Source organism: Agelaius tricolor, unplaced genomic scaffold, assembly GCF_023055355.1.
Source record: "Agelaius tricolor isolate 1412-34295 unplaced genomic scaffold, bAgeTri1.0.p SCAF_1, whole genome shotgun sequence".
In the NCBI taxonomy this organism is placed as follows: Eukaryota; Metazoa; Chordata; class Aves; order Passeriformes; family Icteridae; genus Agelaius; species Agelaius tricolor.
This window is the reverse complement of record NW_027269261.1, coordinates 63,158,949-63,173,542: the sequence shown is the minus strand read 5'-3', so window position 1 is coordinate 63,173,542 and position 14,594 is coordinate 63,158,949.

The window sequence follows — 14,594 nt, the reverse complement described above, 5'->3', positions numbered from 1 at the left end:
GTATTTCACTTTGCATCTATAGTAACAGGCTAAGAACTATTATTTACCACGTGCTCTAACTAAGGGCGATTTGTGAATGGGTAGCAGTGGCAGCTGGATGTGCAGACAGCCCTTTTGGTACCCAGGGACTCCCTGGTGCCTGCTTGAGCAGTCTCCTCTGTCCCCAGTGCCCTCCATCAGAGGAGAGGGGAAGAGGGAGCAGCGACCAGCTGGAGGGAGGACAGCGCTGGTGGTGCTGCTGCTGTAACACCTCCTCTCAGGCAGCCAGCTCTATTTCACCCCTCCCTGGTTTTTGGCTACAGAAACTGATCTTGCTCTTTGGCTGCGTGAGAAAGAGCTCAGGCACAGCAGTGGATGGGGCAAAGACCCTGAGAGCTGAAGCAGAGGGGGTAAAAGGAGTGATGCTTCTGCCAGGGAAGAGTATGAGTGGTGCCATAGGAAAACATTTTTTATACAGCAGCCGTAGTGTCTCTTATTCAGACCTTTCTTGAGCAGCAGCTACATTAAATGCCCATGATTGTTCACTTCATCATAATGTTTTGATATGGTACCAATGTAAGCCACCTGATACTGTCATAGCTGTGTTAAAATTTCTCTGATAGTGGATAAAATTAGTGGCTGGCTTTGTTTGACACTCTTTTTTCCAGCAATAACTTTGGAACTTAAATCACTTTTCTGTTCCTTTTGCCTGTGCTTTTGAGATTCTTTTATTTTCAGTCATATTTTGGCCAGGCATGCTGCTGTGCAGTTGCAGAAGAAAACACTCCAAGTACTTCAGAAGCAACCTGCTTCCAGCATGTTGTGTGTTTTAATTTAATTTTTTAGATTTTCTGTAAACCACATAATTTTCCCACAAGGTGAAACAGATGTAATAAATTTTCAGCACCTGACTTTATGAAGGGATTTCAATCTCTTAAATTTTGTGCAGTGTCAGGTCAAATATTCCCTAGAGAAAACAGGGCATAGATTATATTTAAATCTATGAAAGGCACCTGCTGACCTATATATACCTCCAGCATTCATTTTGAACATGCAACACCTTAAACTTCAAAGAAAAGATCATTGCAACAAATACAAGAATGTACAGGGTAGAGGGCAGTGAAATACAGCATTCACTTTTCCAGTTTTTATATACACAGCCATCATTGTTTCCCTCTCATGACCACAGTAAAAAGGAAGTTTTTGTACACTTATAGGTGGTGGAGAAGCATAGTTATATCTCATTATACTGAAGAATGGGATAGATAACTTTTTCTGTTAGCTCTGGGTTTTCTTCTGCTAGAAACTGAGCTTTTTCTTTTCTTTCCCAGAAAGTGGTCAAGTTAAAAAATAAATAGATGAGCAAATACAGATGCGTGAGTAATTTTATAGAAAAAAATCAATATAGTATATACATATATATTATATATACTTCACGTATGAAGTTTTACTTTAGTACCTTGCCATCATTGGAGAGGTACTCTGTACTTCTGTATTCCAACTAAATCCCTCCCAACATTCTCTCTTGTACTTTGATGGAGAAAGCCAGAGCTTATGGAGATAATGCATGTTTATATCCCACTAGCTGTGTTTCCTGCCCACTTTAAACTTTGGAGAAAGCTCCTCATCTAAAACAACTAGATATTGTCAGTTCACTACTTTCTCCCATTCTTGAAAGTACTGCAGAACATCCTGGGTTTAAAGAGAGAATAATAACACTTTTAAAATATTTTTTCACAGTTCCAATAGGGAAGTAACAGTGTGATTGAATTGTTGGCAAAGGACTTCAGAAATAAAATGCTGTAAAGATAGCCCAAAAGTGGCAAGCAAAACCAACATAATGTAATTGGCACCAGGGATACAGGACATTTCACCAGTGAGACAAAAGATCCTTTAGAAGGGTATTTTAAGCCTCTAAGGTTGATTTAACAGGGACAAAGTTTGCTGTGGCACAGAGAGCACCCTCCCTCCATGGAGGCAGCAGAAAGCAGTCGTCAGGTCCCATCCGAGCTGCTGGTAGGAATGCAAGGAGAGGAAAAAAACAGAATCAGTGTATTTCCTGAAGTGCTCTCTCTTTCCACTTCTGATCTTTAGTTATTTTGTGAGGTTTCACCCCAAAAGAAGACAATGATTTAGAAGGGCTGCACTAAGCCTGGTGTCGCCAGTCCCTGAGATAAGCCCTGGGAAGCTGTCTGGAGACTGTGCCACGCTGAACAGCCTGGGAAGGGAAAGAGCTGCCTGAGCATCCCCCAGCTGCACTGCTACCAGTCTGCAGCTGGCCACCCTCGGGCTCCCATGAGCCCTTCAGATGTTGGCACCCATGGGGGTTTCTCCTGATAGATTGTAGGCTTGGACTAATTCATAAATATGGGGAAATTCAGTGTTCCTCCCCTAGGACTATTCCCCACATCAATTCTCACATTCCAGTACACAAAGACTTAGAAACAAAGTCCTAAGATGATGATGGGGAATACAATCACGAACTCAGGCCAAGGAAAAAACCAAACAGACACCCCACTGAAATACGGCAAGTAAGGTAAAAAAAGTATCACTCTCATACCTTTCTTACCTTTCTAATGTCCTTAGTAAAGACTTCTCTGACTCTCTTTTCCCCTGAGTTGAATATTGTCCCACAGCCATACCAGGTTCACTACCTCTCACAGACCATGTCAAGGCAGGGCAGCAGCCCAGGTTTCTCTTGGCAAGTCTGTCTCTAGTCCTTGGAAGACCATCTTGCTTGGACTACTTTGTGATCCTTACTCCTTTACTCAGTGCTCCAGCTGCCCTCAGGGGTGGAAGAGGTGAGGAAGGTACCACTGCATTTGTGCTACATCCCACTGCAAGGTGGTTCTGACCATCACCCACCCATAGTTCAGTCCTTGGAACAGAGACCCCAGAAATGCAGCAGATCTCTGCAGCAACTTTGAGCAGAATGTCTTGGAGCATGGAAATGAAGTCTTTGCTACAAGAATACACTTCTGTTAAATTCCAAGCACATGTACAACTGTGAACAGTTACCTCTCAAATTTCTCTTCTGCCAATGAAGCTGTGCAGCACTTTGCCCTTTTCATAAATAGAGGGAATAGACATCTTTTTCCATCCTAAAATCTCTGGCCATGGGGTTGTAGTTTATTTACTGAAAGCAACACTATAGCAATCCCTAACACCACAATATAAAGATAGATTCTGACATGTCAATCAAACCTGAAATTATCTTATGTTGTGCATCTTGGCAATCCTGTCATTCCTGGCTTGACCAAAAGCTGTACCAGTCAATGATCACAGGGATCACAAAGCCAGAGGTGAAACTTGTGGAGGGAATCAAGTGTTCATAAAAACCATCATTTTTGCTCAGCCCTTCACAGCATAGCTCATGAAGCATGACCTAATTTCTTCATTATGGAGCAAGAGTATTTAAAAGCACTTAGTAGCTATTTTTTCATCCCATAGAAAGGAGTACTACTTTAGTTTCCATCAACTCTTTATACTTCCAGAGAAAAGGAAAACTGTCTTTGTCTTCATCGAATAGAATTATGCAGCATCCTGAATTCAGTCATGCTAAGACGGAGCTCTGTTAAAGAATGCAATAAGCCACATGCTGCAGCTGTACAGACACACTTAAGCATCTCTAGAACACACCCAGGTGTTTCTCACCATGAGGGATACAGAAAAATCTGTGTCAAACCAATGGGTAGATCCCGAAGCCAGGCAGCCATGCAGACCATCAGGAAACACTGTCATCAACTTCTTCATTCAAAACCTCATACTGGCGAGACAGTTCCATAGGCCAGCTCCAGACAACAAGTAGTCACACTTGGTTTGTAAATCAGTGGAATAAGAAAAACATTAGCCTCCTCAGTATTCATAGCTTTTGCATTCTTTATTTTTTAATCCCAGAGTTTTGAAGACAGAAACTCTGTGGGACTATTCTCATTAAACAAAACCACCAGCAGGTCTCCCCATGCAGCCAGAAGAGTGGAGTTCAGAAGAAATTCCATCCTTAATTACAGTTCTGCACATACTTATCTGTGAGACAAAGAAACAGATCTACATTCCTCCAAAAAATGCTTTGCTGCTCATGTACAAATGCAACTATAACCTTATGCTTTTATACTTCTTCTTATCTGTTGTATCTTTTTTAGTTTCCTAAGCATTGAAAATAAAATCCTTTGGTCACAATTTGTTGTCTTTATTGCAGCCAAATACTGTTTGAAATATGAGAGATCTGAAGCGCATCCAAACTTCTTTTGACATTGTTTTTCCAAGCATATCCCAAACTTTGCCATGACTCAAGTGAAGTTTAAGACATTCTGGTGCTGAACAAAAAAATAAGGCATCATCCAAGAGTTTGAGGTAAATATGAATACATGAGGTAAATATGAAATTAGATAGTGCAGGGATCAGTAAGAAAGATACAACCAGAGCCAAAGTTTCGAGAAACTGACAGAGACCATCAGAGTTTTGCAATGGAGAATAGTCATGTGGTTTTCAGTGGTGTCAGAGATGAAAGAAATTATTATGATTTTCAGCTGTTAGTAGTGGAAGCCATTTCACAAACTTATTTCAGCCCAAGAAAGGACACAAACATGTGCCAAATGATTCCATACAAAGCTTCCCATGTAGTCTGTACATCTCTGTACGTGTCTACCAGAAGCACAATGTGAGATTACCAGACAGATGGTGGTTGCTTTTGCCACAGATTATCAGACTCCCTAAATGTACTGTGTGTGTTTGGCCCAGACAGCCAAAGACAATATTTTATTCTAGAGATTTTTGTGTCATAGATGGTAAACAAATCTGATGACCTCCAGCTTGGAGATGGGAATGGGAGGAATAAATCAAAGCAAAAAAAAAAGTTTGTATTCAACTTCAAAGTGTTAAAAACAAAATTCTCTAAATATGGGAGGGGAAAATCCTAAATTATGTTACATGTCAAATCAAGCCTTTGCATACAAAGATGATTCTTGTTAATATATGTTGTAAATGCTTTCTTCATCTTCATTAAAAGTGTCTTTTCTTCCCTAAAGCTCAGTAGCGCTATTACATACTGCTGTTTCCTTTGTCTTGATAGTCCCAAAATGACTCCATCTCTGCACCAAGCCTCTCTCACTCTACATTATTCAGTGTTAGTAGCAATCCAAAGAACTCCTAGACTTCAAATATTTCTGAAAACTTGGAAGAGCATTCATAGCTCCATTCTGCAGTGGGAAGAACTGTGGCACAGAGAGATAAAATCATCTGTCCTTGGCAGGAAGCCACCTACAGAATACTTGCTTTTTGTTCATTTTTTACTCCTGCCTTTATAATCCAGATACTTCTTAGATATTTTTGCTTTCTTTTTCTTGCTAGTATTTTGTTTGATTTTCTTTTTTTTAATCTTCATGTCGTTTATTAAGGTGCTTGTATTTTTAATTACCTCTTCCTACAGGCTATTTCATAAGAGAAAACCTCCCCCTGGCTGCATAAAGTCTCTACTGGAACACCCGGCGGGACCAGGACTAAGCATACTTTCCTCTACTTTTGTCCCACTTTTCTCTGTCCCTTGGATCCATTTATCCCTAGTTCTTCCCATTTTGTGCTACACTTCTAACTCTCCCCCGCATTCCCTGCTGCCGCCTTCCTATTTTCTTTCTGTCTCTCTCTCCTCCTTTCCCACCAGCTGGACATAAAGGGACCAGGATTTGAAATACCAAACAATAGCTTTTCAGATCTGGTATGTTTCCTAAGGACTTCACAGGACTGAAGTCTATGGGAGGGGGAGTAGCCTTTAAAAAAACAACTAGATGTTCCTAATCATTGCCAGGAGATGCACTAAGGGGAGCCTACAAGGACTCAGTCACAAAAAGGGAGTGGTATTTTCCTTGCCATGAGCCCAGTATTGCACTAGCCAGCACTCTGAGTCACTGGGGGGAGCTTTGCTGGGAGAAGTCATGCAGGAAGTTCAATCCAAGAAATCAATCTCAGAACAGCCATTGCCCTATTTTGGAAAATATCAAGTATCAACACAGAGTTTCAGGAAGGTTGTTCAAAGTAATATTCTCATTATGCTGGAAAAGCATCAGCTATGCCAAAGCAGAACAGTCCTCCTTAACAGTATCTCTCTGGTGTCCCTCTGATGGTCCCTGTGACCCAGGGTCATCTGCTCACTAGTGATTCGTGGCATATGTTCAAAATGTCCATACATTCCTTTAAATAGTTCAACAAATATTTTTCCTAATCTCTGTGCATTTTGGAGATACCAAGTTGGTACTTTAAGTCAGTTCCTTCCAGATCTTTCCCACTTCACCGCCGCTGCTGTTATTTGTAACATCAGCATAGTTTCTCCATTTCTACTAAAATTACCTAACAACAATCAGTTAAACAGAAACACTCCCAGGTATCTCTCTACATCCTGCAGCCTGCAGCACTGACACACTTGGAAGCTTGGGAAAAGACTCTTTCTCTCAGAATGCTCCCTTCCACAGAGATAAAAAGAAGAGGATTATAGAAAATGTTGGGAGGGCTTTTAGCAAACTGGCACAAAAACTAAGAAACAAATGATGGATGTTTTCTAGTCTCAGATGTCTATAATGGATTTCAAATCAAGCATTAACCATGGTGTATTTGTGCTGGAATAGATGTCCCATAGACATTTGAGACAGGTCTTTTGTTACAAGAAATGCGGAAAATAAGAGCCAGCTTCCAAAAGACCTCTTTGATTTATATTTGTATCTCTTGCATGGAAAATGGAATCATTTGGTACAGAGTCGCCATTTGTCATTTAAAGTGTGATGTGCAAAGCAATTCACAGAAGAATGACATAACATTGACCATGGGCCAGCTTATCACCTTTTACTTTACATAAGTGTTCTTCCTCACTAGCCCTGCTAAAACATCACAGTAGCTAATCTATGTGATACAATGAGAAACAGCACAAGAACCAAGGGCATCTTTTCATATGCCTCCCTAATCATGGTAAGACATTATTTTTCTGAAATCCATGTGTGGGTTTTCATCATGTGGCATGCAATGTACAAAAATGCAGAGTGGGGAGATTGCATGCTTGGTCATACAAAGGGAAAATATGGAAAACAATCTCAGTATCAAATGTGACATTGATGAGTTCATTGCTTATCTGACTTTCATTCTAGATCTGGGGCTAAGGTTTCCTTAAGTCTTTCACCAGACCTGCTATAGTTTTGGGCAAAGCAGCTGTTTTCTCTGTGCTTCTGATGCTCCTCCCTTCAAATGAACTGAACAAACCTAAACGACCACAAGGTGAACTGACACTAATCACAGGTGAGAGCCTGAGCCCCAGGCTATGCTATTTGACCAGTCCCCCAGTACCAGCTCCATTCCTGAGGCAAGCCCACAATCCTCACTCTGACTGTGGGGGCAGCCAAAACAAGACAGAGAAGTGGAGCCTCCCTTCCTCCCTCATGCCCCAAGTCCCAAGGGGAGGAAAGGCACATGCATTTGCAGAAGACAGCTCCAGCATTTTCCAACAGATCTCATGTTTAATGAACTAGCAGACCAGGACAGAAAGGGAAGAGAGATTTCTCTGTACACAGGCATCTCACTCTTCAATGGTCATTTAAAAGAAACCACAAAACCAGCCCTAAAATCCCATTTTAAAAAAATTCTCAGAATCTTAAAAGAAGGACCAGCAAGGAACCAAGCTGATCTGACAAAATGTAGATCCTTCCTCCTTTCTGTCATATGGCCATGGACAGAAAGGAGGAAGGCATTTGAAAACCTTCTGTTTAGGAAGTGTTGTGTCCTTTTGAAATATCTCAAAGACAGCCTTGTGCGGGCTTCACAATTAGTGAGGAAGAAAGCGGATTGTGGAAAAAAAAAAAAAAAGAAAAAAAATTAAGGAAATGGAAGGAGAACGCGAAGAGCATTTTAAGAGGTTGGAGGCAAGCCCCCCACCACAGACAGTGGGCAAAAAGGGATCTAAAAATAGGAAGCATGAGACAGGACTCTCCGAAAGAGAGCGGGAAGGACACTGTGTTCTGAAAACTAGTGTGAACAACCACAAACAAATGTGCCAAGGCTCTTGTACGTTTTGTTGGCATTTTGCTCAAGGCTGGCACATAATCCATACCAGGAAAGGTATCACCAAGTAGTCAGTGCCCTTCTCTGGGGCTTGCTTTACCAGTTCAAACTCCTCAGAGATCAGAGGCAAATGGCTCATCAGCCTGTGACAGAAAAATGATAAAACAGACTTCCCTGAACTCTCCCTTATTGTGGAATTGACAGAGGAATTGACAGAAGCATACTTTTATGTATTTATCTAACTCCTGGAAAAAAATGTTTGGCTTTTTTTTGCTACCTACTTACAGTAAGTTTATAGCCATTTGTTCATATGCTTACACTGGTATTTAGTTTCTTTCTAAATTAGCTTTACTTAGCTTATCTTCTCCTCTCCAGTGTTTACAGAGAGTAACCATATCCCCCCCACTAAGCTTACACACCAGCCTCTGCTATTTTCTTATTGTATACAAGATCTTCTATTTTGTGATCATTCTTCTTTTACACTTCCGCATCTACTCTAGTCTAATCTAGTTTCTCTTGAAGTGGGGTAAACAGAGTGAGAATGAAACTTCAAATACTAGCTCACAAGCACCTTGCAAAATAATACCTCTCTACCTCCACTGGAGCTGCCAGACCTGATGAAACCTCTGAACATAAGCCTTTATCCCTTCCAAATCACACTCATGTTTCTAATTTCTATTACCTCTTACAGAGGTCCAGCTTATAACAGAGGTTTCAATGACCTCCTAAATGCAATGATTGTCTATTTGTGATAGTAAATTCTATCTCATTTCTGCTTAAGTCATTGACAAAGTAGTCTTCAGAGTCATCTTCATGCAATGGTCTGATTTTCATCTGTATTGACATGCTTTTCTTTTTATTTATCACTGGCAGTTTTCATCAACTTATTCCTGTATTTTATTCCAAACTCATGAAACAAACATATTGAATGACACCAGTGCCAAGACAGGGTCTCAAGACACCTCCTTGCAGCCTGACAGGTTTCTTTTCAGCACAGCATGTTGTCCCATCCCTTTTATGTGCAACTCAGGTTTCTCATATTAATCTCCATTGTTTCCAATCTGACAGCTTCTCAGCTGGTACAATATAAAATATTTCAGTAGAGACCAGAATATTCAAACTGTCTGCTAATCTATGTGATACAATGCGAAACAGCACAAGAACCAAGGGCATCTTTCCATATGCCTCCCTAATCATGGTAGGACATTCTTTTTCTGAAATCCATGTGTGGGTTTTCATCACGTGGCATGCAATGTCTGCCCAGTAAAGTGTTGGGAGTCACCAACCCTGTAGGTATTTAAAAGATGTGGGGACATGATTTAGTGATGGACTTGGCAGCATAGAGTTAACATTGAACTCAATGATTTAAAGATCTCCAACCAAAATGATTCCACGATTTCACTATGTTTTCTTCAGTTAGAAAATCACTTATTTATCTCAAAGAGATGTTTTGTGATGCTTTATTCAACCAAGGTAATTTTTAATCATGCTTTCTATTTATCTCCATTTGCTTAATTATTCTGTATGTCAGCAGTAAGCTGTACTAAAAATCCTTGCTGATTGTACTAACACTTCTCCAACTGGTCTCAGAGATGAAGATTGTCCAGTGCCTTAACTGGAGTACACGGAGAGGCTTTGGAGACCACATGCTCTTCACTGTCTCTTCCAATCTGAGGAGCAGGAGACACATTTGAAGCAAACACAAGAAGGTTGTACTTCAATCAAGCTGCAGGTAACCTCTGGAATTCCTTGTCATGAGATGTTGTGAATGGTTAAAGATAGAAACAGGGGAGGGGGTACATGAACAAGCAAATGAAAGAGAAAACAACTGAAGGACAACACTTATGACTCTCCCCATGTTTACACTGGGCACGTGTGTCCCTGGGCCACAAACTGCAGGAGGCTCAGAAACCAATATTGCATTTGGAAGCATGGTGAGATGGATTGTCAAACCCAGTGAATTGACTCATATATTTATGTAATCTGCTATATCTTATTTGACTGCCTTATTTCCTGACACTTCCTTATTTCCTGACTGTGTCTTATTTCCACCACATTCATTCCACAACAACTACTCTCATTCACTTCACCACTTTTTACCTCATGGCCAATATCATCACTATTGAAAGCTGAGAAAAGTGTTTGTTTAGCTTTTACAGGATACACAGATTATTGTAAACCTTGTAATATCCTTAGGGCACATTAGATAAATATTCTCTCTCTTTTTTTTTTTTTTTTTTTTTTTTACATTTCTTGCTTTACCTGCTGTCATTTTTTGTAATTTCTTAATTTCTTTTTTTAAGAGCTTGACTTCTGGAAATTCTCACTTCGTCCCTACATTTTCTAAGATCAGTAAAAGGTTTATTTCATGATCCCTCGTTTTTCCATTCATTTTAGCCCTCAAGTTTCATTCATAAGTTCTTGTTTGACACAACAAATCATTAGGCCACAAGTGGGATCCTTTCTTGCCAAAGATGAAATAGGTTTTACATCTTTGAGGTAGAGTGTATATGTTTTACACATAGATATAAATATTACATCTCTGAATTGAGAAATTCCAGCCCTCTGCTGCCTCTCAGTTCTCTGTGTTCTCTAAGCAATGAAAGTAAGGACAACAGCTCAGGAGAGAATGGAATGTAGATTTTGGCATCTGAGGCCCCTTTCAAGCATGTAAGGTACTTACCTTCAACAATTGCAGCCATCTAGTGGACAAATACCAGAAACAGTCCCTCTTCAGTACGAATGTGGTCTTCCCTTGCTTGCAATTGTTCACTGAGTGGACTGGTATTTGGTGTTTCATGGTTAAACAGGCAATACAAAGCCAGTGTCCCAAAATCACTTTGTCATGAGCTTGTGTTACAGCGCAGTTGTCCTGGCCACTCTGCTAAGACCTTAGGAATGAGCGCACCTTGCTACCACAGAATATGATACTCTAGGGAGTCACTTGGGCACACAGATTTATTCTCTTGCATTTCCAATACCTAAAAAAGTATGGCTTTACTAACTGCCATACACTGACAGTGATAATGAACACATAACCAGAATGGTTTCTACAGTGGGACACGCCACTGACTCACTTGGATACCTGAAAAGTGAGTGTGCAGACAGCTTTTTGTGTGTCAAGGCCTTACCCTATAGCAGTGATTCCCAGCCTGTGCTACACTGCCTGACTGATGTACTGATGACACCGCCAAGCCTTCACCGAAGGAGGCTACATAGACAATTACCACTTTTGCAAGCTCAATTAGCTCAGTCAGCTAGGTAATGGCAATCCAACAACATCTGCCTTTTGAAGTGTGAGACTTAAGGAAGAAGTTTTTTTCACAGAAAGGGAGATTGGGCATTGCAATGGACTGCCCCAGAAGGTGGTGGAGTCAACATCCCTGGAGGTGTTTAAGGAAAGAGTGGTGTGCCACTTGGTGCCACAGTCTAGTTGATAAGGTGGTGTTAAGTCATAGGCTGGACTCGATGATCTCAAAGGTCTTTTCCAGCCTAGCTGACTCTCTGATCCTGTCATAAGTAATATTTTAAAATGCTGATACTTTAGGGCAAAGCATGACTATTCCATTTTGTTTGCTAGGAACTCACCAAATCTTGATGATGTACCACTGATACATATGTCTAAGGACCCTGAAGGAATGACTTGTTGGAAGCCTAGTCATTTTGTATTTTTTTCAGGTATTGCCACAAAACTTAATTGAACTCTAGCCACTATTACCAATAATGAATCCCTACCATTATTACCAATATATAATGCAGGTACAATACAAAAACCTGGCTTTTCCACACTCTGCACACGTGCTATGGGTGTTTCCAGGTGTCATCATTGTCATTGTATGTCTGCAGTATTCCTGGCTGTTAGGAATAAAAAATTGTAAAGAGCATTTTTCTAGTGACATTTAGTTATTGTGCTTCCTAGAGATGACTGCTATGAAGCTGCATACAAAGGGAAGAGACAAGACAGGAGAGGATCAGACCTCAGGAAATGCTGTGGTCTACCCAGTCCTCCATTACATTTAGCAAATCTGCTGAAGATCCTGGAGCCAAACACCATTTGGACACTGCAGTAACTACCTGCCTGATTCAGCACCAGAGTTAAGCAAACTGTTTGTAGCCAACAGCATAACAATTCCAGCCATTTTTCCTATTCATAATTTATGTTTAAGCTCTGCATTGTTTCTATTTTTTTTCACTTGCAAGAAATTCACTGCAACACTTTATTGAGGAATATGCTATTTGTTTTATACCTGAGTCATAGGATATTATTTCTACAACCAGAAACTGAAACTGTTCATCAACAGAGAGTGGAACTGAAGCAGTCATTTCTAACTGAATCTTTGAGAAAAGACAGACTTACTCACACATATGAAAACCAGCAGCCAATGTTTGCCTGTGTGCATGGCCTGGGGCAGCAGTTTTCAGTACTGAAACCCAATGAGACAGGACACAAGAGACAGGAAAAAATATGTGCCATGAAATTCCCAGTGTGAGCAGAGCATCCTCAGCCACACATTCTAGTGATCAATTCACCTCAAAGGGCTGACATCAAACTGGTGTTAGATTTATTTTACATTCCAGAACAGCAGCAATAATCCTAAATTACATAGATCTACACTGGACTTTAGCACCTGACAGTCACTTGTCAGCTGCAGTCATGCTCTGCATGTACTCAGTCCCTGAAATATTTTAGTATGTTGCCTTTTGGAAGGCAACATACTAAAATATTTCAGGTACTGGACATCCCCTGAGAAAGCCATAGGAAATACATATTGGTCTTGTAGTTAATTTAACAAAGCTCTTGATGTCATTATTATATAGTGGAAATGTAGTCAAACACTTAATAGGCAGCCAAAATTTAAATAAATTCCCATTTTCTTAAGTGGTCATTTGAGTGTTTGACATAAAACATACATCTGTGTTTAAGACATGGCATACACACATGAACTTACACATCACTGTAGGTTTTAACATGCTGAAACGATTTTCAAGTCTGCTTTAAAGTTATTGGCTTCCAAAACCAATGATGATAAGTAAAGTGAGATCTGGAACAAATTAATATATTTCCCAATAATCTGCGGGTTTCTTTGGGACTGCTCATAGTACTTAATCACCAGCCAAGAGCTCCCCAAGACAACAAAATGTAAAAGAAGAAAAATGCTGTGAATATTGATAAGGTGCAAAGTCAGGCACTTAAAATTTAGGAAGCATAAAACTATAATTCCCCACACAATGTTAATTTGAGATCCTCGTATACATTTATTCTGATACAAACCTGATATTCAACTTTTTTCCACAGGATTTCTCTGTGGCTGGGGCAGACTGGCAAACCAGGAAGCAGAAGCAAAGTGCTCCTTTCCAAGTAGGACAGCTGGCTGTCAGCAAATGCCATAACAATGCCAGCTTCTCTGCCAGAGAAATAGAGGACTCCAGAGAAAATATAATGACCGACCAAGGTGCTTGTGCAGAGGCATTGGGTGTGCAGGAAACAAGTTATATCCTCTATTTCCCACCTTTTCAGGAGGTGGTTAGGAGCATATATAACCCAGCTGGGTTGCCCAGGAGAAGCAGTTTCACCCTGCTGCCTCCTTCTCTTCCCTCTAACCCCACAGCTGGGTTTGTCACCTGAGTTGGGGGATAGACAGACCCATGCCTAAAGCTAGCAGTCCCTTGAAAACAGAGGCTAATCAAGAACAGATGGCCAGAAGTGTTCCAGGAGTGCATACATTTCCTTGGCCATCATCTTCCCAGCCCAGGGCCTGTGGGGCAGTGCCAAGTTGCCTGGGCTAGTTCTGCCCCCAGCTGCAGAACTGTGATGGGAAAGGAGCTGCTCTCAGCTGAGCACTTCCCAGGAGCAGGGGCACAGACCCAGGAAACAGGTATCCCAAGGCACAGGACTGCTAACAGCCTGCAGAGATCCTCAAATCACTTACAATTGAGCTGCTGCAGGGAGGGACATTTAATCCTGCAGGGGAGGTTTAGACTGGATATTAGGAAACATTTCTTCATGGAAAGGGTTGTCAGGCACTGGAACAGGCTGCCCAGGGAAGGGTTTGAGTCAGCATCCCCAGAGGTACTTAAAAGACGTGTAGATACGGCACTTGCGGACGTGGTTTAGTGATGGATTTGGCAGTGCTGGGTAAATGGCTTGACTCAAAGATCTTAGAGGTCTTTCTTTTCCAGCCTAAATGGTTCTATGATCCCATGATTAATGCCATAATGCACCCAGCCTAATAAGCTCTGCTTCTTAACCTTACAATTCCTTTCCCCCTCTGTGTTTTTCTTCATGTGGCTGTTATATATTGGCCTGTTTTATTACACCAATTTAAAATTGAGAGAAAAGGCTTTAAAATTTGCACCTATTTTATTCTTCTTCTTTTCTTCCTTACAGATGAACCAAAAAAAAAAAACCCAAACAAAACCAAACAAAAAGAAAACCAATGAAAAACAACAAAAACCCTAACAAACAACCCCCAAAATCAAAACAAACGAACAAAACAAATCAACAACAAAAAAGCCCAAAAAAACCCACCCCCCAAACAAGCAGAAAAAAAATCCCAAAGCCCAGCTCTGCCATTCAG